General features: G+C 33.7%; 1 protein-coding gene across 2 annotated transcripts in view; it reads right to left on the bottom strand.

Annotated features, from left to right (window-relative positions):
* The window catches only part of SPAG16 (sperm associated antigen 16), a 1017727-nt gene that overhangs the window by 1149 nt on the left and 990609 nt on the right, over nt 1-25969 (bottom strand). The gene's annotated exons all lie outside the window — the stretch shown is intronic.

Below are 25969 nucleotides of genomic sequence, written 5' to 3'. Positions count from 1 at the left end.
GAATTTAGAGGTAAGTAAAAATAATGGAATATGTTTACATAAAGTCAGTATGTGGGGCAAAAGCACAATAATAGGACTACCTATGGGATTATCTAATCATACTTAGAAGGCATATTATCATTCCAGTAATAATATTTAAAATTGATTTGCCTACAATCTAGATACTAGATTTTGTACCTGATGTGAATAATTCCATATAATCCTTATAAGAGCTAATGATAAAATAATATTAACTTCATTATATGGGTGAACAAAGAGAGGTTTAGAAAGGTGAAGGAGCTTGCTCAAGAGGAAGGATTTTTAGTCATTGTGTTTTCCACATACAGCATGGTATTGTTATCAATGATGCCCTCCTGACAGATTTTAAGTGGGTGATATACTGTGAAAACAAAATTTGTCTGTTTCACAGTAAAAATTCTTTAACGATGTTGTCATAAAAGTCACAGTGAAATATTTAATCACAAATTATACCCCAAAATATCATGAATATTTTGAAAACAAGGAAAAGTTATAAAAGTAAAGCTAACCATGATAAATATGGCCTATTTGCAAACCTTTGTAACTACTGGGCTTCTTCATCTAGAACAAAGCCTGACACAGCAAAGATCCTTAGGATGGATTAGAGTGTCCAAAGAAGCAGATGTGAATATTTATTATAAACCTTCTTCTACTAAGTCTTTGCTGACAGAAGCATTACATATGGATTCCACTTCTAGACTCATTCTATAGGCAATTGCTGCTTGTGACTTTCCTAAGAGACAAACAAATACTTTTTTTTTGTAGTCTTCATACAACAGACAGGAAAGGGGTAAATATTATTTTCTATTTTTGAAATGAAACGGAGTCAAAGCTCATAATGAAAAAGGAAAAGATTTAGCTTTAAACCATTATCTTTTGTTGAAGTCAAATCAGTAAAAATAATAATTGGAAAAGTTTATGAAGGTTCTTGGTAATTTCTGAAAGTTCAATGAAATAGAGAATATAATATTCGAACCTAAAGATAGGATTATAAAATTCAGCGGCACCATGTCTCAGGTGTTTCAAAAATTTGTCTTTTATAGAACAGATTTTAGTAATTTTATGATGAGGTTTTTCAGGTTTACTTGGATTCATTTACAGAAGATCACAAGATTGTGGTTCTATGTATAACTTATTCCTAAAATGTGTATACATTTATAATCATGTTCAATTTTATTTAAAGTATATGGGATTATTACATGGCATAAAATGTCTGACCTAAAATTAGCTTTAATGGCAATTGAGATGCTAAACCCTTTCTAGGCTAGAAGATTTTCAGAATTACTTACTAGGATGGGTCAACTACCACATTACTATCTAGTTGGTGCCAGAGAGGTGGCACTCTCAAAAAAAAAAAAAATAGTATGATTAGTGGTAGGATCTCTAGAGAGTGGAGTATTTACAGACATGTGTATAGTTATCTCTCTAAATATCCTGGTGATTGGCAATGAAAAATAAATCAGAATATAAATCATTTGTCATCCCAATGCAGAGTCTTAATGACAAATTTAGGAAAAGCATTTATCTACTACTTGGTCAATGGAATAAAAATATATATAGACAAAATTTTTAGCAGTATTGAGAGAATTTATAAAAACTTGTGCTAATGCTTATGTTAAAGTTAATACACCTCCTTAAAAATATGAAATGAGAAAAAAAGATATATTATATATTTATACTTCAAATATTTTGTTAAAATATAACAATTTAGCCAAAATAATTGTCTTGTAACATGTAATTCCTAAATAGATTATTTAAAATGTCATTTAGCATACCCAGAGCAATCTGTACTTTCAACGCCATCCTAATCAAAACACCATCAGCATTTTTCAAAGTGCTGGAACAAACAATCCTAAAATTTGTATGAAACCAGAAAAGACCCTGAATCACCAAGGAAATGTTGAAAAAGTAAAACAAATTTGCCTGATTTCAAGCTTTATTACAAAGCTGTGATCACCAAGACAGCATGGTACTGGCGCAAAAACAGAGACATAGACCAGTGGAACACAATAGAGAACCCAGATATGGACCCTCAATTCTATGGTCAAATAACTTTGACAAAGCAGGAAAAATATCCAATGGAAAAAGACAGTCTTTTCAATTAATAGTGCTGGGAAAATTGGACAGCTACATACAGAAGAATGAAACTTGACCATTCTCTTACACAAAGATAAACTCAAAATGAATGAAAGACCTCAGTGTGAGACAGGAATCCATCAAAACCCTATAGGAGAACAGAGGCAGTAATTTCTTCAACATCAGCTGCAGAAATTTCTTTCAAGACATGTCTCCAAGGACAAGGGAAACAAAAGTGAAAATTGATCAAGATCAAAAACCTGTTCTTCATCAAGATCAAAAGCTTCTGCACAGCAAATGAAACAGTCAACAAAACAGGCAATCCACAGAATGGAAGAAGATATTTGCATATGGCATTACAGATAAAATGCTGATATCCAATATCTATAAAGAACTTCTCAAACTCAACACCCAAAAAACAAAAAAGTCAAAAAATGGGCAGAATACATGAACAGACACTTCTCAAAAGGACATATACAAATGGCTAACAGACACATGAAAAAATATTCATCATCATTATTCATCGGGGAGATTCAAATCAAAACCACATTGAGATACCACCTCATGCCAGTTAGAATTGCCAAAATCAACAAGACAGTAAACAACAAATGTTGGAGGGGTTGTGGAGAAAGGAGAGCCCTCTTACACTGTTGGTGGGAATGCAGATTTGTGCAGCCACTTTGGAAAACAGTGTGGAGCTTCCTCAAAAAAAAAAAAAAAAAAAATAGAGCTACCATATGACCTAGCAATTGCACTACTTAGTATTCACCCCAAAGATACAGATGTAATGAAAAAAAGGGCCATATGCACCCCAACGTTCATAGCAGGAATGTTCACAAGAACCAAACTGTAGAAAGAGTCAAGATGCACTTCAACAGATGAATGGATAAAGAAGATGGGGTTCATATATACAATGGAATATTACTCAGATGTTAGAAAGGGTGAATATCCAACTTTTGCATCAACATGGATGGAAATGGAGGAAATTATGCTGAGTGAAGTAAGTTAAGTAGAAAAAGTCAATTATCATATGGTTTCATTTACTTGTGGAACATAAGGGATAGCATAAAGGACATTAGGAGAAGGAAGGGAAAAAATAATTTCTAGCAAAATTATCTCTTTAGTGTTTCTGTTTCTATTTTAGATACAATAATATCTGTTTTCAAGACTTCAAAGTATAGTGAAATTCATTTGTCACTTTTACTCCTTCTCTATCCTCAACCCAAGTTCTATCCATTCTTTTTTTTACTAATTTTCTGTAGTTCACTTATTTAAAACTGTTATGTCCTTGTTTTCATTTGGCAGGACTATTGAGATAGTACACCAAATGATCTTTTTATTATAATTTCTTTACTTTAAAACCTACATATTAACTCCTAAGGTATATCTTCAATTATGTCAATCATACTTTAAAATGCCATAAATTTGAATAAAACAACACCAAAAGCAGCAACAACAGCAACAACAAAGAGGCTTCTTACAACTCTGATATTCTCAGGTTTTGTTTTAGATCCAACCATCTCATTTTATTAAAAAAAAAAAAAAAAAAGCTGAGATGAAAAGACTTGCCCAAGGTAAGAAAATGTATCTATGTCAGTTGAAAAACCTGATTGAAATCAGATCTCTGGTCCCAAATCTGTGTTTTTTTTTATTGCCTTCTGACACTGAATATTGTTCTAGTATCTAGTATGACTTTCAAGACCTCTTCACTCCCATAAAAACTGGCATCTATTCAACCAAGTACAGTTTTACAGGAATCCTATATTCTCCATCAAATGCTATCTCATCATTTCTTGATTATAATTTTCATTTTCCATCTTTGCGTTGTTGCTTCTGTTATTCCATCTGGTGAAGTATTTTTGTTAGCTATTTCCATGGTCCTCAACTGTATCTTCATGTAAAATTCGATCTATGTATGAAGTCCTGTTTCAAAATGATTTTCTTCATCTTGTTGGTATAAGGCATCCCTAGTGGAGATTTTCCTATTCTGAGCATTCATTGCATTTTATTGATATCACTCATGTCATAATAAGATACCATAAATTATAGTTAACTGTGTATTTGTCTTACCTTCTTAATTTTGCAATTACTGGTGAACAGGGGCATGTCATATTTTTGCATTACTGCCCCCCCAGCTTAATACATTGGCTGTTACTATGTATTACTATCCTCAGTGATAATATTAACAGTTTTCATGACTATACTTTTTAGTCCTACAGCTCTAAACCCTTTATACATGTTATCTCATTTTATCCTCACTACAACCCTATGGGGTAGATATGTACCTGCACTATACTATTAGAGCATTTATGACTCACATGTAGCTACTGGACCATGGAAATGCAGCTGGTGAAACTTGAAATACATTATAATTGTAAAATGCTCACCATTTTCAGACTTTAGGAAAAATATACAAAATATTTTATTAGTAATTTTATATCGATTACAAGTGATAATACATTTACAATTAATTTCACCCACTTTTTAAAAATGTGGCTACTAAAAATGTAAAATTATGTATGTGGTTCACATTGTATTTCTTTTGGACAGTGCTAGCACATATCCTCCTTCATATAAGAGGAAAATGGGGCTTAGAGATGAAAGCAAATTCTCCAAAGCCATACAACTTAAGTAATGGAGTCTTGACTTGGGGGCTCTATGTCTCCAAATCCTATGCTCATCCTCTACGTCATGTCCTAATACCTCCGAATGAATTTTTATTGATTGGCTCAATGTTGTCTCTCCTACTGTGATTAAGCTTCCCTTACTAAAATGCAGTATGAGTCACAATAAACATCTCTTGGGTGTGCAGCACCAGTTTCCAGCTAAATCTGTGCTTGCTCCTAGGAATACTTTAAAATTAATTTCTATTTAAGTACAAGAAGTATTTCAAAATTTCATTTCTGTGGTTACCCTAATGGCACTTATTGACTCCAAGAATCTTATTGTACAATCAGCTTCCTGGGAATAAGGAGGAGACTTAGAAAAGCAGCTTTTATTCTTTTAAAGCTCAAAAAGTCCATCCATGTACCCAACATTCAACAGTGCCTTAGTAAGGAAAAATCAAAACAAATAAAAAACAAACAAAAAACACCTCCACAACTTTAGATACATGTTTTACATTAAGATGTTATAAAAATTTATGTCATTTTTTTGTTCTAGGGGAAATAAACAGGAATATATTATCCTTTTAATGCTTATACTTTCAACATTGACTGACATCCTCTCAGACTAACTGAAACAGGTACAATAAACACAGTAAATACAGTAAATTTATCCAATTCCTTACATCGGCTGTTCATTAAAGGAGAAAGTTCTTGTTTTGTTGAAATATTTCAACTTTGTTTTGAATGGAGAATTTCTTTAGAATTAAAGAGAAAGTTAAATTTTTAGGTTGAGAAAATTACTAAGGGAGAGTTATTGGGAACTCAGTTATCAATATGACAATTTATATTCTCTGAAATTCCAAATAAAAATTGTGAGATATATAAAACATTTTTTAAAAAGTATATGGTGTTATATTAGTGTCAGGTTTACAATATAGTGATTCAACAATTCTATATATTACTTAGTGTTCATCATGAGAAATGGACTCTTAATTCCTCTTTCACTGGTTTCACCCATCTCATCATCCACTTCTCCTTTGGTAACCATCAGTTAGTTCTCTATAGTTAAGAATCTGTTTTCTGGGGGCACCTGGGTGGCTCAGTGGGTTAAAGCCTCTGCCTTCAGCTCAGGTCATGAACCCAGGGTCCTAGGATCGAGCCCCGCATTGAGCCAGGCATTGGGCTCTCTGCTCAGCAGGGAGTCTGCTTCCCTTCCTCTCTCTGCCCGCCTCTCTGTCTACTTGTGATCTCTGTCTGTCAAATAAATAAATAAAATCTTAAAAAAAAATCTGTTTTCTGGTTTGTCTCGCTTTTCTTTATTCATTTGTGTTGTTTCTTAAATTACCCGTATTAAAGAAATTATATGGTATTTGTCTTTCTCTAAGTGACTTACTTTGCTTAGTATTATACACTCTAGTTCCATCTATGCTGTTGTAAATAGCAAGATTATATTCTCTTTTTTATGACTAAGTAATAATCCATTATATATGTGGCATACCTTCTTTATCCATTCATCTATCAATGGACACTTGGGCTGCTTCCATAATTTGTCTATTACAAATAATACTGCAATAAACATTAGTGTGCATATATCTTTTCAAATTACTGTTTTTATATTCTTTGAGTAATACCCAGTAGTGGAATTACAAGATCATATGGTAGTTCTATTTTTAATTTTTTGAGGAACCTCCATACTGTTTTCCACAGTGGTTACACCAGTTTTCATTCCCATCAGCAGTGCACAAGTGTTCCTTTCCCCCTACACCCTTGTTAACATTTGTTTCTTGTGTTTTATGATTTTAGTCATTATGATAGATGTGAGGTAATACCTCATTGTGGTTTTGATTCATTTCTCTGATGATTAGTTATGTTGAATATCTTTTCATGTGTCCATTGACCATGTATATCTTCTTTGGAGAAATGTCTGGAAATATCTGTTCATGTCTTCTGCCCATTTTTAATGGATTTTGTGTGTGTGTGTTGTGTAAGTTCTTTATATATTTTGGATACTAACCCTTTATTGGATATGTCATTTGTAATTTTTTTCCCATTCAGTAGGTTGCCTTCTAATTATCTTTGTTGTTTCCCCTTCTGTACAGAAGCTTTTAATTTTGATGTAGTCGTAATAATTTATTTTTGCTTTTGTTTTCCTTGTCTCAGGAGACATATTTAGAAGGATGATGCTGTGACCAACACCAGAGAACTTGCTGTCTGTGCTCTCTTCTAGGATTTTTATGGTTTGGGATTTCACATTTAGGTACTTAATCCATTTTGAGTTTATTTTTGGGTATGATGTAAAGAAGTGGTCCAGTTTTATTCTTTTGCATATAGCTATCCAGTTTTCCCAACACAATTTTTCTTTATTCCATTCCATTTTCTTGCCTCCTCTGTTGATGATTAATTGACTATATATTCACGAGTTTATTTTTGGGATCTCTATTCTGTTCCATTTATCTATGTGTCTTTTTTTGTATCAGTACCATACCATTCTGTCTACTATAGCTTTGTAGTATATCTTGAAATCTAGGATTGTGATACCTCCATCTTTTTTCTTCTGTTTCAACATTGCTTTGGTTATTTGGGATCTTTTGTAGTTCCATACAACTTTTAGCATTGTTTGTTCTAGTTCTGTGAAAATGCTGTTGGTATTTGCATTAAATCTGTAAATTGCTTTGGGTAGTATGGGCATTTTAACAATATTTGTTCTTCCCACCATGTGCATGGAATATCTTTCCATTTCTTTGTGTCATCTTCAATTTCTTTCATCAGTACTTCATAGTTTTCAGAGTACAGGTCTTTCACTTTCTTTAAATTTATTCCTAGGTATTTTATTATTTAGAAATATAAGTATATATATTAAATATAAGTATATATATTAAATATAAGTATATATATTTATTATTTAGAAATATAAGTAAATATAAATAAATAATATTTATTTCTAAATTATATTTATATCTAAATTTATATATTTATATATATTTATATTTATATCTAAATACATTTATTATTTAAAAATTATATATATATAAATGCAAGAGGTCTCTATATATTGATTTTATGTCCTGTCACTTTATGAATTCATTTATCAGTTCTAGTAGTTTTTTGGTGGAATCTTTAGGGTTTTATATATATTGTATTATGTCATCTGTAAACAGTAGAAGTTTTACCCCTTCCTTACCAAATAGGATGCCTTCTATTTCTTCCTCTTATATGATTGCTTTGGCTGGGACTTCTAGCTATGTTGAATAAAAGTGTTGAGAGTAGACATACTTGTCTTGTTCCAAATCTCAGGGGAGGATCTCTCAGCTATAAGTATGATACTAGCTGTGGGTTTTTCATATGGCCTTTTAATGTAGAGGTATCTTCCCTCTAAACCTACTTCATGGAGGGCTTTTATAATGAATGGATGTTGTACTTGTCAAATTCTTTTTCTGTATCTATTGAGATAATCATATGGTTTCTATCATTTCTCTTGTTGATGTGATGTAACCTGTCATTTGCTTTGTGAATATTGAACCACTCTCACATCTTGGGAATAAATCCCAGCTGATTATGGTGAGTGATCTTTTTAAATGTATTGCTGGATTCAGTTTGCTAATATGTTGTTGAGGATTTTAGCATCTATGTTCATCAGGGCTATTGCCCTATAGTTCTCTTTTTTGTTGTTTCTTTATCTGGTTTTAGTAACAAGGCAATGTTGGCCTCATAGAATTAATCAGAAGCTTTCCTTCCTCTTAAATATTTAGAACAGTTTAAGAAGAATAGGTATTAAATCTTTAAATATTTGCTAGAATTCTCCTGTAAAGCTATCTAGTCATGGATTTGTTGGGAGTTTGTTTATTAATGATTCAATTTCACTACTAGTAATTAATGTGTTCAGATTTCCCTTTCTTCCTGATTCAGTTTTGTGAGGTTCTGTTTCTAGGTTGTCCAATTTGCTGGAATATAATTTTTCATCATATTCTCTTACAATCCTTTGCATTTCTGTGAAGTTGGTTATTATATCTCCTTGCTCATTTCTAATTTTATTTGAGTCATCTCTTTTTTACTTTTTTTATTTTTTTAAGTGTATCTCACTAAAGTCATATTAACTTTATCCAGGTCCTGCTTTCATTCATACGCTCTATCATTTTTTTAGTTTGTATTTACTTCTGCTCTAATCTTTATAATTCTTTCCTTTTACTGGTTTTGGGTTTTGTTTTACCTTTTTTTTTTTTAATCTCCTTTAGGTGTAAGTTTCCTCTTAGAATAGCTTTTGCTCTATCCCAAAGATTTTAGACTGCTCTTCTTTCATTGTCATTTGTCTCCATGGATCTTCTGATTTCCTCTTGATTTCTTAGTAGAACTATTCATTGTTCAGTAGAGTGTTATTTAACCTCCATGTATTTGTGTTCTTTCCAGATATTTTTTTTTGTGTGTGTGGTTGATTTCTAGTTTCAACAGTATTTTGGTTGGAAAAGATGCATGGTATGACTGATATTTCTAAATTTGTTGAGTCTTGTTTTGTGGCCAAATATGTGGCCTATTATGGAAAATGTTCCAGGTGCACATGGAAAGCATGTGTATTCTGCTGCTTTAGGCTGGAATGTTCTGAATGTATCTGTTAGATCCATCTGGTTCAAAGTGTCATTCAAAGCCACTATTTCCTTGTTGATTTTCTGTTTGGATACTCTATCCATTGATATAAATGGGGGTGTTAAAATCCCCTACTATTATTTATTACTATCAATTACTTCTTTTATGTTTGTTATTAACTGCTTTAGGTATTTTGGTGCTCCCATGTTGGGTGCATAGGTATTTACAATTGTTATATCTTGTTATATTGTTTCCTTTATGATTATATAATGTCCTTCTTTGTTTTTTATTGCAGTCTGTTTTAAAGTCTATTTTGTCTGATAAAAATATTGCTACCCTGGCTTGCTTTTCACTTCCATTTGTATGGTAAGTACTTTTCCATCCCTTTACCTTCAATCTGAATGTGTCTTTAATTCTGAAATGAGTCTCCTATAGGCAGCACATAGATGGGTCTTGGTTTTTTAACTATTCTGTCATGTTGTGTCTTTTTATTGGAACATTTTATCCATTCACTTACATTCAAAGCAATTACTGATGGGTGTATATATATTGTCATTTTGTTACTTGTTGATGGTTTTGTAGTTCTATGTTTTCTTGCTCTTTCTCTCTGCTGGTTTTCTTTAGTGATATACTTTGATTCTTTTCTCTTTATATGCTGCATATTTATTACTGGTTTTTGATTTGTTGGTACCATTTCATTTGTACATGACATCTTTGCATATAGCAGCCTAAATTAAGTTGATGGTCTTTTAAGTTTGAATCCATTCTTTACTTCTCTCCCCCCCCCCTTTTAAGATATATAGTGTCATACTTTACATTATTTTATCTTGTGAACCCCTTGATGGATTTTTTATATATATACTTAGATATATATAGAGATAGATAGATATCTTTCTAAATATATGTAGATATATCTATCTCTCTACATATATAGAGAGATATATATCTACATATCTCTATATATGTAGAGAGATAGATATATCTACATATATATATAGATAGATATTATATCTAATATATATAGATATCTATCTCTCTATATATTTATATTTATATATATACTTAATTTTACTCTTTCTGTGCTTCCTACTTTTCTTACTCTTACTTATGGTCTTTCCTCTTCACTCAAAAGGCTCCCTTCAAAAATTTGTATAGGGCTGGTTTAGTGGTTATGAATTCCTTTTTTTGTTTTTTATCTCTGTTCCTTTTTAATATTTTTGATTCCTTTATTAAGGATCTGACTGAAGTCCTCCACTCTTTTGTCATCTAGTGAGCATCTTTATGACCCTTATTTTAAATTCTCTATCAGGCATGTTACTTGTGTTTTGTTTAGCTCTCTTGCTATGATTTTGTCTTGTTCTTTCATTTGGGACATATTCCTCTGTCTCCTCATTTTGTCTAACTCTCTGTGTCTGCTTCTATGTGTAAAGAAAGTGGCTACATCTCCTGCTCTTGAAAATAGTGTCCTTATGAAAAGAGGTCATATAGTGCCCTGCAGTGCAGTGTTCCCTATTCACTAGAACCTGGTGCTTCAATGTGTCTCCTAGGTATGTTACATGTGTGTTATATGCTCTATACTGTTGTGGCTTAGCTGCATTTGTCTTCAGTCCAGTCATCTGCAATGGCTTTCTTTGCCCGTTGTAAGTAGAGTTTTGTCCCTGTATTGTTAGTGGGCCAGTCTGGGCTACCTTGGGTTTGAGCTGAGTCAGACCAGGTGTTTGCCAGAGATGCAGTAGCACAGAACTGCAGGGTACTTTCCCTGAGTTGTCCCCTGAGAAGTCTTTGTTGGTGGGCAGTGCCTGCAGTCAGACCAGTTTTCTGTCCCTGACCACTGTTGGAACTGCAGTTGGACTAGTGTGTGTGTGGTTATCTTCTCTACCAGGGGCAGGAGTCACCTGGAGTGGTGCTGGTCCTTGTCATGGTCACTTGCACACTGTCAGCTTGTTGCACCATTTTGGATGGCTCCGGCCAAGAATGTAGGAGAATATGGGGCTGGGATGCATATTGCCAGCAAGTTTCACAGTGGTCTACTGCAGGGCACTTGAAGCTGCCTGGTTGGGGTGGGCAAAGTTGGAGGAGGCAGTCTACAGAGGAGTACAGGGGTAGAGCATGCAGTGTTAGCAGGGTTTGCTGTGGGAGAGACTGGGAGCTAAGGCCTGCCTTGATGGGGAGTGTCTGTAGGAGAATGCAGGGGTAGGGCACACTGTCAGCAAACAAGTTAGCAAGTTAGATGGAGAGTGTTGTTGTGCTGGTTCCTGTAGATGTCCTTGTATCTAGACTGGGGGCTGGAGTAGGGAAATAATAACCACCAGCTACTTTTTTCCTGGAGAAGTTCCCCAACAATCCTTGTCTCTCCAGCACACACACACTCTGTGTGTATAAAGATATCTCCCTCCCATATACTCCAGACATTTTTCAAATTGTTTTTTCTATGCTGTATCTCTGTGGGGCTGCTAGCTGTGCTCTTTAAGGTCAGAGACTCAGCTTCCTATCACCCTCCTGGTTCTCCCAGAGCCAAACAAGATGATTTTAAAGTTCCAGGTGTTAAGCCCTACTGATTGTAAGAACTTGCAAAATTATACTCCTCTGGTTTTCAAAGTCAAATGTTATGGGAATTCATCTTCCTTGTGTGGGTTCTCTTTGCTGGGGTGCCTGGTATGAAGATCTGTTTATGTCTCATCCCCACAACCACAGTGTTCCTCCTGTGGACAGTCCCACAGGTCCTTTTAGCTTCTGACCACATCTCTGTTCTCCCTACAATCTTCAATATGACCTTTCTTTACATTTAGCTGTGGAGAGTCTACTCTGACAGTCATTTTCTGGGTTATTTACACTGATGTGGTTTATCTACCTGTATCTGTGGGATGAGGTAAGCTTAGGATCCTCCTGTTCTTCCATGTTCTCTCTCACTTGCATAGAACAGTGTAATAAAATAAATTGGTAGTCAAGTTTTAAGAAGATACTGCTTCAATACTTTCTAAAGTAATATATTCACTGGCCAAAATGATGCCATTTGTAATGGAACATCTAAATAAGGAAAATAGGTAGTGTAGATTTTAAAATTTACTAAATTATGTTGATAGGAATCTTTGATTTTTCTTTATTGGAGGAATAATTCACCACACTAATAAATGTATCAAGAATTGAGCTTTGAAATTTAAGCTTCTTTGGAAAAATCTTCCACTGGACTAGTAATATTTACCCAATGAGCCATCAGTTATCAGGTCCTATTAGCCAAGGCAACTGGGCTTTCATATATTGTTTAGGTCAAGAGAATAGAATTCTGTTTAATGGGATTCATTAAAATCTGTACATATTGAAGCTATAAACTTATCATTTGGAAAGTTAATTTAGAAGACATACTTTTTACCCTGTGTTTGTACACTGATATTGACAAAAAGGTCACAAAGTTCACTTATAAGTCAACCACATTACAAAGTATAATTTGACAGCAATACAAAGTATCAATAGTTGGCTAAAACTGTGCAATTTTCTATTATGTCATCAAGAATAACATCATTCCGGGGATGCCTGGGTGGCTTAGTTGGTGAAGTGTCTGCTTTTGGCTCAGATCATGATCCCAGAGTTCTGGATCAAGTCCCACATTGAGGGGTCCTTGCTCAGCAGGGAGCCTGCCTCTCCCACTGCCTGCCACTTCCCCTGCTTGTGCTCTCTCTCTGATAAATAAATTTAAAAAAAATTTAAAGAAATAACATCACTCTGGATTAAACACATATGTCTGCATTAATGCATTAATGAAATTCTGCTATAAGAAATAGAAGCAGACTCAAAACTTTTAAGTTTGTTACAAATAATGAAAATGTGAGTGAAATACATCATTACATTTCTCATTAAAATAACTTCATTAAGGGGCACCTGGGTGGCTCAGTGGTTTAAAGCCTCTGCCTTCGGCTCAGGTCGTGATCCCAGGGTCTTGGGATCGAGCCCCGCATCAGGCTCTCTGCTCAGCAGGGAGCCTGCTTCCTCCTCTCTCTGTCTGCCTCTCTGCCTCCTTGTGATCTCTGTCTCTCAAATAAATAAATAAAATATTAAAAAAAAAAAGACCCAAAAAAAAAAATAATAACTTCATTAATTCCTCATGATTATTCATGCTTTGTTTAAAGGTTGAATATGTTCCCCAAAAGAAACAAAAATATCCATTTACATTTCATTCAGATTAGTCTCATACACAGATTATAGGAAATTTGTTTATCACAAATACACAAAAGTGAAGTCTAAAAAATTGTGTGCCACATATAAAATAACATATCAGAGAAAAGAGGCTTTGATCAATAAGGAAATGGTTTTTATACACATCAGAACCAATTTGAAGCAATTCTCTCGATCAATATAGATAGGCAGAAATGCTTTTCAGCATTTATTACCTGTGGAGAGTATTATTGATTAATTGTATTGATTTTTAGAATGCCGTGTGGAGAAGCATCTGTTGTTTCTTTAAAAGATGCCTCAAAATGAAAAGTATCAAGAAACTATTTAAGTTTTGAGGATTTGCATTAATGGCTCAACCTGGGTCATCACTCAGAATTTCAAAAACACCAATGAAGGAGATATGGAATTTGATTTAGTTTATTTTGCATCCTATTGCTAATCAATAAATTTTAGAAAAAGAAATTAGTTGGAAATTTAACTTCCATAAGTGCCTGTGCCAATTTATAAACTTTTCTAGTATTTTTACTATGTATATGCTTCCCAAAGGGCCTAAACTTTTCTCTTATTTGTGCCAAAGGATAAACAAATGTTAATAAATAAATGCATTTTAAATGTCTTTGGCTGAAACCTTGTGCCATAAAAAGGACAATAAAGAGAGCAGGGAAAACTTCAATATCTTGTTTTAGGACTATAGTCAAACAGATATGCTTATCTTACTTGGAGTAATTAATACGTAATGGCTACAACAGTTGTTGAAGATAAAAATCTACTATTATTTAAATTTAGTATGGAATGCTAAGCAAGTAAATTTTCCGCCACAGAGTGTGTTTTATATGTTTGCTCTAAATAAGCAATTTTAAAGAAATTTAATTATTCTATTTGTCTTTTACATAAAACTCATATCTTGTTTACAAAGGCAGTTCTTTGACACCACAGAAATTCCTAAATTTTAGCATGTGAATAAATTCAAAATGCAGTCTTTCCTTGCTAGGCATGGAACTTTGGTCTTATTTTCCCCTAGTAGGAGTGTGTGAGTGAATATCTTCTTGAACAGGTGCTTTTCCTTCCTGAGCTGTCTTCTGAATATTATAGAAATCCCTTGTGAGATGCACCTAAAGTCCTAAAAATGTTCTAACTAATTATTGAATCTATTTAGAATATCAACAGCCACCTGCTTTCATTAAGAAATCCTTGTAGACCTGTTTCCTAACTTGGTCTTCACCTATGCAGCTGATCAGTGTTGAAATAATATTTATTCAGGGACCCCATGCACCTGGAGCTTTGCAAACATTTCAGAAAATCATTTGGTGATGTCAGAAGAAAATCTAGTTTGGGTTCATTTCTGGGGATCGGATAAGCCATGGTAAAATGTGGTTTGGAGCAAGTCATAGACTGTCGTATTTTCTTCCCTACTGTTCAGTAGTTAAGAAAGGATCCAGAGGCTTATATTTTATAATAAAAACTTAATTAAAACTTTAATTTTTTATATTATAAAGTAATAAAACCACCTTTAGTATTTCTCATTTTTCACTGTTTAAACCATAACATTTACTACATTTTCAGACTTACAGAGTTCTAATATTTTAGGAGATTTTCTCTTCATGGACATTTGTGTCAGCACTAACTTCATTATGAAGAAATAGCACTTCCAAAAGCACAGAGTTTTTTCTGTGGAGGAGAAAATACTCTCAGCTTCCATTAGTTAGTATTGAGGTGCTGAGTTAGTACTAATTGTATCCTTATTTTTAGAACTTCATTCTTCCTTCTGTAGGACAACATCATCTATTGGGTGAAAGTGACTAAGTGATAAGAATTACATTCAAGATGATATCTTCCCTCCCCAAAAGAAGAAAAGAAAACCAGCATGAAAGTCCTGTGTAAATTTAGAGTGAATGACTATTTAAAACTGGAATACTATGCTGGGCTTAGGAGATCATTAAATTCTCTGAAATCATAGACTGCCTAAATTCCAAATCTTTCACAATTCATTACCTGAGGACATACACACCTAACACCTAATTGATAGTTAACTTTAAAATGATTTGAAGTAGTTGATAATAAAAGATAAAATCACTGCTTTCCACTTGTTGAGTATCTACTGTTTTCTGAATATTTTCTATTATGTGATTTTTAAAAACATTTTCACTTTTATAGGTAAAGATGATGAATCATAGTGAAGTTAAGTAACATTGTCAAGATAACGGAGTTACTGTTAGTGCAAGAATGCCAACTCAAATGGTCCATAAACTTTTTCTATTCTACAGCCTGGGGAGAAAGGAAAGTAGTTATGCTAGAAAGCTAAGCTAATTTGGCTGCTACATGAAGAACTAAATCTATATTAACTCATAATTCTATGAAGGCATCGTTATGAATATCTAAAGTAATATTCTAGTATATTACATTCTGATGACCTGACTGTATATCTCATAGAAAATTTAAAGCAACATATGACTAGGTTATTCTTTAATACTTAAAATTTTAAATTTTATTTTAATTGAACTATAGTTGACATTTAGTGTTAGGTGTACAACATAGTAATTCAACATTTTATATATATTACGAAATACCATGATAAATGCAGTCATCTCACAAAGTTATATTATTGACTGCATTTCTTATGTTGTATTTTACATCCCTGTGACTTATTTATAACTGCAAACTTGTAGCTCTTAATCCCCTTCACCTATCTCATCCATCCTTCCCCACCCCTCTGACAACCATCACTTTGCTCTTTGTATTTATGACTCTTTCTGTTTTATTCTGTTTTTTAGATTTTATATATAAGTAAAATCATACAGTATTTGTCCTTTTCAGTATGATTTATTTCACTTACCATAACACCCTCTAGGTTGAACCAAGCTGTTGCAAATGGCAAGATTTCATTCTTTTATTATGGCTAAATATTCCACTGTATGTGTGGTATGTAGAACCACATCTTCTTAATCCATTCATCTACTGACAGACACTTAGGTTACTTCCCTATCTTGGCTTTTATAAAAGATGCTACAATAAGCATTGGGTGCATATATCATTTCAAATTAGCTTTGTTTGTTTGAGTAAATACCCTGAGGTAGAATCACTGAATTATATGGTTTTGTTTCTTAATTTTTTGAGGCACCTTCTTCATACTGTTTTCTACAGTAGCTGTACCAATTTACAATCCCACCAACAGTGTATCAGAGTTCCCTTTTCTCCACAACCTTGACAACACTTGTCATTTTGATACTAGCATTCTGAGTGGTGTGAGATGATATCTCATTGTGGTTTTAATTTGCAGTTCCCTGATGATTAGTGATGTTGAACATCTCTCCATGTGTCTTTTGGCCATCTGTATGTGTCTTTTTTGGAAAAATGTCTATTGATGTTCCCTTCCGCCCATTTTAAAATTTGATTAATTCTTTTTGGTATTGAGCTATATGAGTTTTTTGTATATTTTGCATATTAAACCCTTAACAAATATATCATTTGTAAATATCTTCTCCCATTCAGCAGGTTCCCTTTTAATTTTTAAAAATGGTTTCCTTTGCTGTGCAAAAGCTTTTCAGTTTGGTATAATCCTAGTTTTTATTTTATTATTTGCTTTTATTGCCTTGCCTGAGGAGTGAAAAAAAAAAGTATATTCAAGATATTCATCGGTTAACTGCTGATATTCTCTTTCAGGAATTTTGTGGTTTCAGGTCTTACAATTAGGACTTTAATCCATTTTGACTTTATTTTTGTGTACGGTGAAAGGAAATAGCCTAGTATTCCTGAGACCATTTATTGAAGAGACATTCTTTTCTCCATTGTATATATTGCCTCCATTATCATAGATTAATTGACCATAAAGTGTGGGGTCTCTATTCTGCTCCATTGATCTGTGTATTTTGGTGCTAGTACCATACTGTTTTGATTACTATAGCATTGCTGTGTAGTTAGAAATCTGAAATGCTATACCTCCACCTTTGTTCTTTCTCAAGATTGCTTGTCTGTTCAAAGTCTTTTGTGGATCTATGCCAATTTAGAATTATTTCTTCTACACTTGATCTTAGCCAAAAGGCCGAGAAGTGATTAGAATCATTTCTTCTAATTCTATGAAAAATGTTATTGATGTTTGATAGGGATTACACTGAATATGTAGAATGTTTTTAGTATGAACATTTTAACAACATTCTTCCAACTCATGAGCATGTTATATCATTCCATTTGTATTGTCCTTATTTTATTTATTTGTTTTTTAATCAATGTCTTCTAGTTTTCAGAGTACAGGTCTTTTATGTCCTTGGCTAAATTTATTCATAGGTATTTTACTCTTTTTAATGCTATTTTATTTTTATTATTTATTTAAAATTTTTATTTATTTACTTGACAGACAAAGATCACAAATAGGCAAAGAGGCAGGCAGAGAGAGAGAGAGAGGAGGAAACAGGCTCTCTGCATGTGGGGCTTGATCTCAGGACCCTGGGATCATGGTCTGAGCCGAAGGCAGAGGCATAACCCACTGAGCCACCCAGGCACTCCTTTAATGCTATTTTAAACAAATTTTCTGGATTTCTCTTTTTGCTATTTTACCATGTCATCTGCAAATAGTGACAGTTTTACTTATTTCTAACCAATTTGGTTGCCTCTATTTCTTTTTTTTTTTTTTTTTCCTGACTGTTGTAGCTTGGACTTCTAGTACTATACCAAATAAATAAAATTCATGGCAGTGGGCATCCTGGTATTTTTCCTGATCTTAGAGGAACAATGTTTAGCTTTTCATCATGAATTGTGATGTTAGCTGTGGATTTTTATATATGGCCTTTATTATGCTGAGGTATGTTTGTCCTATACCCATTTTGTTGAGAATTTGTATTATGAATAAATATTGATTTTGGGCAAATGTCTTTTCTGCATATTCAGAGAGGATTTCTATCCTTCTTTTTGTTAATGAAATGTGTCACACTGATTGTGTTTATTGAACTATCCTTGCATCCCTGTAATAAATCTCACTTGATCTTGGTGAATGATCATTTTGATGTATTTTTTAATCTGTTTTGCTAATATTTTGAGGATTTTTGCATCATATTCATCAGTGATACTGGTCTATAACTTTGTTTTTTTTTTTTTTTTTGTAGTATCTTTGTCTTGTTTTGGTATCAGGATGATCCTAGCATCATAAATAAATTTGCAAATGTTCCTTCCTCTTCAAGTTTTTGGAACAGTTTTAGAAGAAGTATTCTTTAAATGTTTGATGCAATTCACCATTGAGTCATCTGGTCTTTGACTTTTCTTAGGTTGAGAGTTTTTTGATTACTGATTCAGATTGGTCACTCTTTTTCTAGTTCCTTTATGTGTAAAGTTAGATTTCTTAAGGTTTTTTGAGGTAAGCTTCTATCTCCATAAACTCCCTTAGAACTGTTTTTGCTGCATTCCAAAGATTTAAGCCATTGTGGTTCCATGTTCATTAGTATTCAGGTATTTTTAAAATTTCTTCTTTGATTTCTTTGTTGACCCAATGGTTGTTTGGTAGCATGCTATTTAGCCTAGGTTTTTCCTTTTGTTTTTGTAGTTCTAGTTTCATATGACTGTGGTCAGAAAAGATGATCAATTTCAATCTTACTAAAATCTATGGTCTAACATGAGCTATCCTGGGGAATGTATCATGTGACCTTGAAAAGAATGTGTCCTGCTAATTTTGGGTGCACTTTCTGTATGTATCTGTATCTGTATGTATCTGTTAAGTTCACCTTATTTATGTGTTGTTCAAAGCCACTGTTCCCTTACTGATTGTCAGTCTGGATTACCTCATTGATGTAAGTGGAGTGTGAAAGCCCCTACTATAGTACTACTGTCAGTTTCTCATTTTATATTTGTTAATACCTCCTTTATATATTTAGGTGCTCCTTTATTAGATACATAAATGTTTATAATTGTTTATCCTTTATTGGATAACCCTTATTATATAATGACCCTCTTTTTCTCTTTACAGCTTTGATTTTAAAGTCTATTTTGTCTGATATAAGTATTGCTACTTCAACTTTTTTTGGCTTCTATTTATAGGGCATATCTTTTTTTTTTTTTTCCTTCATGTTCAGCCTATATCTGACTTTAGGTCTGACATGAATCTTTTGTAGTCAGCATATAGATGGATCTTGTTTTGTTATCCATTTTGTCACCCTGTGACAATAGTGGGAGCTTTCACGCTTTATGTACATCAATAAATCTATCCTCCAGACTGAAAATCAGTAAGGGAAGAGTGGCTTTAATTGGAAAATTTAGTCCATTTGCATTTAAAGTAATTATTGAAATGATGTACTTATTGCTATTAGAATTGTTGTCTGGTTGTTTTGCAGTTCTGTTTCTTTGCAATTCCCTTGCTCTCTTCCCTGATTTAATGTGTATCTTTAGTAGTATGCTTGGATTCCTTTTTATTCTTTGGGTGTCTATTACATGTTTTGGCTTGTAGTTACCATGATGTTTGTACATAACATCCTATGTATATTGCACTCTATTTTATGATGGTAGCCATTGAAGTTGAAATACATTCTAAAAGCACTGCATTGTTACTCTTCCCCTCTTCCTGTTTTGTATATCTGACATTTTATACCTTTGTATTTTGTGTATCTCTTGACTAATTATTGTAGGTATTGTTGATTTAAATTCTGTATTTTAAACTTCATAATAACTTTATAATTGATCTACTTTTACTATATTTTTACCAGTGAAATTTTATCTTTCATAATTATCTTCTAGTTATAACCTTTTCTGCTTAAAGAAGTCCTTTTAGCATTTCTTATATAGTTGGTTGAGTGTTGATCAATTCCTTTAACTTTTCTTTTCTCTGGGATCCTATCTCTCCTTCAATTTTGAATGATAACCTTGCTGGGAGGAGTATTCTTGGTTGTAGAATTTTTTTTTCCCCTTTTAGCACTTTGATTTTATCATGGCCACATCTTTCTGGCTGCAAATTTTCTGCTGAAAAATCAGCTGCTAAACTTGTGGACACCCCCTTGTTCAAAACTATAGTTGCTTTTCTCTTGCTGTTTTTAAGATTGTCTTTACTTTTTAACTTTTTAATAATTATGTATCTTGGTGTTGACAGACCCCTTTGCGCTTCATCTTGTTTGCAGTGCTCTCTGCTTTCTAGTACCTGGATGTCTACTTCTCTCCCCAGATAAGAGAAGTTTCAAAGTTTCCTTACCCCTCTTCTCTATCTTGTCCTTCTGGGACCTAAAATGCAGACATTAGTACACTGAATGTTATTGCACAGGTCCTTTAACCTATCTTCGTTTTTTAAAATTCCTTTTTCTTTTTATTCTTCAGCTTGGTTGTTTTCCATTACTCTGTCTTGCAGATTGTGTTTATTCTTCTGCATTCTCTAATCCATTGTTCTCTCTCTTGTGTTCATTTCAGTTTGTATTTTTTTATTTTTTAGTTCTGCTTCGTTCTTTAAAAAAATTTTTTTTTTTTTCTAACAATACCGCAAAGTTCATCTACTCCTCTCTCAAGTTTGGTTAGTATCTCTGTTACCATTACCCTTTACAGATAAATTGCTTCTTTTTCATTTAACACTTGTTCTGTGGCTTTGTCTTGCTTTTTGTTTGGAACATAATTTTCTGTCTCCTCATTTTGACACTATTCTTTTATGTATCATGTAAATCATCTACAGCTCTTGGTTTTGAAAGTAGTGGCCTAATGTTGAAGTTCTCCTCTGGGGTCCAGAAACAATTCTCCCTGGTTACCAGATGCTCCATTTAGTTCTCCGGTGTAGGCTACATTCACCCTCCTGTTGTGACTGAACTATGATAACTGTGGGCATTCTGGTTGGTGTGACTGACCTTCCAGTACTGTTTCTTGAGGTGTGATAGTGGGCAGGGCTGGCTAGCCCCTTTCCTAGGATAGGAGTTGCTTTGGAAGAGCAAGGGTCCTGGTTGAGATTGCACTGGAGACATTGGGTTGTTAGGCACTTTTGGTTAAGGCTGCCTGCTACATGCAACAGGGTTGAGAGCTTCTCTGGAGGAGTGTCTGCCAGGGAAGAAGGTTGGGTGAAGTGGGTCAGAGAATACCAGGGCTAGGCAAGGAGTGCCAGCAAGGTAAATGAAGAGTGTCAAAACTGGCACCTGCAATGGCACCTTCCAGGCTTCCACTTGCAGAAAATGCTCCTGCATATCCCTGACTCTCTGGCACCTGCCTTAAAATTACCTAACACATGCTTTTCAAATTGCTGTCTCTTTGATAGGTCTTAGAGCAAGGGAGATTTTGGGGGTCCTTTAAGTGCAAATTCTGTTTATTATAGCCCTGTGGCTCTCCTGGAGTTAAAGTTGATTTTCAATGCTCCCAGATAACTCTGATTATCAAAGCCAGGCATTGTAGGTGCTTGTATTCCCAGTGCAGTTCCCTAGGGTGGATGGTGCCTATTGTGGGGCTCGAACCCCTTGCTTTAAATGAGAACCTCCACGCCTGCATTTTCTATCTTGTTTGTGGGCTGCCACACCAGGTGTTTGGTTCCTGATCAGAGTGCATATCTGCCCCTCCTACTACTCTTGTTGTGGTTTTTTCTTCATATCTCCAACTGTGGAACTGTTCTACTACTTTTATCATCATTCTCACAGTTGCTTTATATATAGTTGAACCCTATGTGGGTCCATGGGAGGAGGTGAGGTTGGGGTATTCTCCGCCATCTTCCTGTGAGTTCAATTAATTCCTTTATCAGTATTTCTCCATCACGTGTTTTCAGTCTTACCCTCTTTTCTGGCATTCAACTTTCAGCAAAATCCTAAAGAGAACTGCAGGAATGGTGGGGATGAAGTGGAAATTACCATTGCAAAAGAACACAAAGAGCTGAACACCTGTGTGACAAACAAGCTATGTTAGAATATGAAAAAAAAATTCTATAAACTCAGGCCTCTTTTGCATTTATAGATACTAGGATTATTACTAGTGACATTCATGTTCCAGATTATACATCCCAAAAGAATCACCATCCTAGTAAATTACACTGAATTTTTAAAAAATCAAATAGAGAATAAGCTTGTTATACTCTAAAGTCAGAAAATATATCACATTTTATAAGGCCTCAATGTCTTCAGGGGAAAAAAAATTAACCTAAAACTCTCTTCTTAAGGGCTCTTTTAAGTTTTAGTGGCAATCTTGCACATGTTCTTAAGACCTTGATATGGTCCTTTAGAATTCTGAATACTGAAAAATTATTTATTATTTCTACAATAAAGAAACCATTTTAGAACCAAAGTATAAAAATACATACAACCAAATACATAAAGGCTGCTTTATGAAATATTCTCTTAAGAAACTATAATATTTTTGTTATAGTAAGTATTTAAACTTAAAAAATATTGATTAGAAATCACTTCACAATAAAACACAAGAAAATGAGGGGAGGGGGTTGATGAAACAAAATTGACAAAATCTTGATAACTGCTGAACCCAGGTAATGAGTAAATAAGGTTCATTATGCTGTTTTCTCTACTATTACATATGTTTAAAAAATAAAAATTTTTTAAAAAGCCACCTAAGATCATTATTGTATAGTCATTTCTTATACTTAGAATTTAAATTATTAAGAAGTGGAACTCATTTTGGAGCAAGATATATGTATTGTGAGTCTAAGTAATGTTGCTAGCACCTAAAGAGCCAGATAGTGATAAAGATACTAAATGTGAAAATGTGTTAGAAAAACAAACTTGAAGCCATGATGAGATCAATAGATTCTTTTCAATTGTAATTACAAGTATCTATATCTATATCTACGATTTATTTATTTATTTGATACGCAGAGATCACAAGTAGGCAGAGAGGCAGGCAGAGAGAGAGGAGGAAGCAGGCTCCCCGCTGAGCAGAGAGCCTGATGTAGGGCTCTATCCCAGGACCCTGGGACCATGACCTGAGCCGAAGGCAGAGACTTTAACCCACTGAGCCACCTAGGCACCCCTACATATATATATATATATATATATATATATATATGCTTTAAATTACATATATATGTGTATATATATAAAATAATTTAAGATGTTATGAAGTGCTAAAAAGTAGGTGCCTTAAATCTTTGGTCTTTTACTCTTGTATATAACTGCATTAGAATTCAAAATTACTTTCTCTAAATTATGAAGCATACCATATGATTTTTAAATATTTAAAGTATTTAAATGAAATGCTAAAATTTGTATGCTGGTATAGGGAACACTTATTTACCCAAAGAATTAGTGACAGTAAGCCATGTTGATACCATATAAGCTCCAACTAGACTTAAATAGAGTTGCCTATGTGCATGTACTATGGAAACTAAAATAATACAAAGATTTTCATTAAAAGGCACTATCTATCATACCCAGAAAGAAGATAGGTAAAAAGCAGAATGAACTTCCTGGCCTATACTACAAATTGACCACTGGTAGTGCCTAAATACACCAGATAGTTGTTCCATCATCTGCTTCACATTGATTATACAGTCATTGTGGTACATTTCTTATGACTAAAAAGAGATTCCATTTTAAAAAATTTAGACATGATTTAAATTTTCTAAATTAGAAGTCTTTTCAAAATAATACAATATTAGCCCTTTAAAGTTATTTTTAGAGCAAATCTAGAACTCTGCTGTTTTGTTTTTCTAAGAATTAATATCTTCAGTATTTCTCGATTTTTTTTCATTTTTTTAGCTTTATGGTATGTGTATTATAAAGCATGAAGTTTCTAAAATATTTTCATTTTCAATCAAATGCAAACATGTCTCTGAAGATGTATAGAATCACGTTTAACTCTCCACATAAAACACATGCACATTTTGACCTAACTGATCCTGATAACAAAGGGAAACCTATTTTACTGAATAACTTTCATAATTTTGGCAAAAACATTTATAAAATAACTTTGTCCTTTTCCTAGACCTAAAAATACTAATTCTCATGCATTACATATTTAATGTAATCCCTATTTTACATTTTGTTTGTTATTCAATGAAGTAGTCACAGAGAAAGAAATAACTTTTTTTTTCTCCAAACTCTAGATATTCTTGAGCCAAGCTTTTCCACCTAATGATAGAAAGGACATGGCAAGACTAAGCCAAATCTTGCATATTTCCTTCCCGGGCTGCCAGCCAAAGAATAGGGCATGATTGTAGGAAAAACTGTATTATAACATTTAACCAAGACAAGGAAAAGCACCCCATAAACCATCTGAATTCATGAAAATGTCTATAACTTCCAGAAGAGAGATTGCAAGACTGCTTCTATAGCAGATATTTTCATTTTTTTTCTTGATGCAACATATAATACTGATTTATTTAATCATAACTACTATAGGCTTATAATGATAAATAACACTCCTCTACCCTAAATCTTCTTACACCAGAGGTCATTCCTGAAAGTACCTATTTTAAAGATTTATTTTAGAGAGAGAATGAGTGAGTGAGTTGGGAGAGGTGCAGAGGGAGAGAATATTCAAGCAGACTTCCCACTGAACATGAAGACTTTTGCGGGGTATGATCTCAAGACCCACGATATGATGATCTGAGCAGAAACCAAGAGTTGGACACTTAATTGACTGAGCCACAAAGGTGTCCCTGAAGTATTTATTTTAAATATGCCTATGTATCAATTTTAGACACTTTCTCTGGAATTCTTATTAAGGGAGAATATTAGTCTCTTATCTAATTAATACCCATTTCTTACCTCTCCCTATTCTCAACTGGTTTAGATCACAATTAGGTTACTGGTTTGGGTTCAGGATTAACAAATTTAGTAGTTACATTATTATGACACCTATCCATATCATTCACTGCTGAGCTACTTTGAGTGGTTTGATTATATATATCCCTTGTACAAACTTACTTGCCAGATTTTTTTTCCTTTCTGGTTTAGTTTTCTATATATCTATCATTAATGACTTAGACTCATTAGAACTATAGAACCTCTTTCAATAGTATTCTTCTAATCGTCAAATTTATTTTTGGATTCTTATTTCCTGGAGACCATACCTCCAAAACAAGAGCTTTGTTGTTAGAAAAAGTCCATTCTTTGGAGATTTTTTTGAGCAATAGTGTATAATGGGGGTAAAATTCTGAATGTGGGAAGCAAAATGACATTTTCACTGTGGGATCCTTAAATGTCAGATCCTTAATTTTAATTATTTCTTTTGGGTCTTAGTCAGTTTTTTTTTTTCCAAACTGAACCTGATTAGCGATCTATATTTCAGGATGGGGATGAGGAAAGAGTGGAGAAGATTTTAATAGTCAAAATCTGTTTTGTGCTTGCTTTTGTGCCTTGTATTCCTGAGTTCAGAACCCCTACTAATTAAACTATTTTTTCCTTTCTTTCTTTTTTTTTTAAGATTTTTATTTATTTATTTGACAGACAGAGATCACAAGTAGGCAGAGAGAGGAGGGGAAGCAGGCTCCCTGCTGAGCAAAGAGCCCAATGTGAGGCTGATCCCAGGACCCTGGGATCCTGACCTGGGCTGAAGGCAGAAGCTTTAACCCACTAAGCCATTCAGGCACCCTGTGCTCAGGGGTTTTAAACTGCTCTTTATATAAATGGGTCAAATCC

The sequence above is a fragment of the Mustela putorius genome, unplaced genomic scaffold (assembly GCF_011764305.1).
Source record: "Mustela putorius furo isolate JIRA1106 unplaced genomic scaffold, ASM1176430v1.1 tig00000275_pilon_pilon_pilon, whole genome shotgun sequence".
In the NCBI taxonomy this organism is placed as follows: domain Eukaryota; kingdom Metazoa; phylum Chordata; class Mammalia; order Carnivora; family Mustelidae; genus Mustela; species Mustela putorius.
Note: the sequence above shows the minus strand (reverse complement) of the source record. Positions and strands in the feature narration are given on the sequence as shown.